Here is an 898-nt window from a genome sequence, read left to right as displayed (position 1 = left end):
TGTAGGTGGTTTATTTGACTTAATGTGTTCCTGTGAAATTACGTATATATATATATATATATATATATATATAGATATATAATATATATATATATAATATATATATATAATATATATAATATATATATATATATATATATCTATATATATATATATATATATATATATATATATATATATATATATATATATATATATATATGCATTTACAAAGGCGCATACATAAGTACAGCAAATATTAACACCCACAATAACGGCAGTATAAGATTCCATTACAGGTACAAAAAATTTTTATATTTTTTACAATAAGCGCCAAGTCTATACAGCCACTAACGAAAAGTTCGCTGATAATTCACAAATTTATTTGTGATCTATCATTCGTGGATACTGAAAATAACAAAGTTATCCTTTATAAATGATTACGAGCTTGGATATCAAACTCAACCTGGAGGTCATATTTTCAGTCTCAAAATACTCCCATAAACGTTAGGGCAGAAAAACTTGAAGTTTTTAAGTTTTTCTGTGAAAACAAAGGAAGAAAAAATAAACTACAGAGGCTAAAGGGCAGCAAATTGGTATATTGATCATCCACCTTCCAATCATCGAACAACAATTCAGACTCAGTAGTTGTTACTTTATTTAAGGTTAAAGTTAGCCATAGATCGTGCATCTGGCAGCGCTTTCCGGAGTCGTGGGGTGTGCCCTCACTCCACCGCATCTGGGAAGTACTGAAGCACTACCAGTCGACAGTCGTAGCTGATGGTTTTATACAATGATAAACCCTCCTTCGTATGGAAGTGGATACACAAATTCCTGGAGAAAGCACAGGTACGCTAGAAGACTGTGATCTGGTTACAAATTTACCGTGCAATTCATCGAGTACTTTCAACAAAATTTC

The sequence above is a fragment of the Macrobrachium nipponense genome, chromosome 27, assembly GCF_015104395.2.
Source record: "Macrobrachium nipponense isolate FS-2020 chromosome 27, ASM1510439v2, whole genome shotgun sequence".
Taxonomy (NCBI): domain Eukaryota; kingdom Metazoa; phylum Arthropoda; class Malacostraca; order Decapoda; family Palaemonidae; genus Macrobrachium; species Macrobrachium nipponense.
This window is presented reverse-complemented; position numbering follows the sequence as displayed.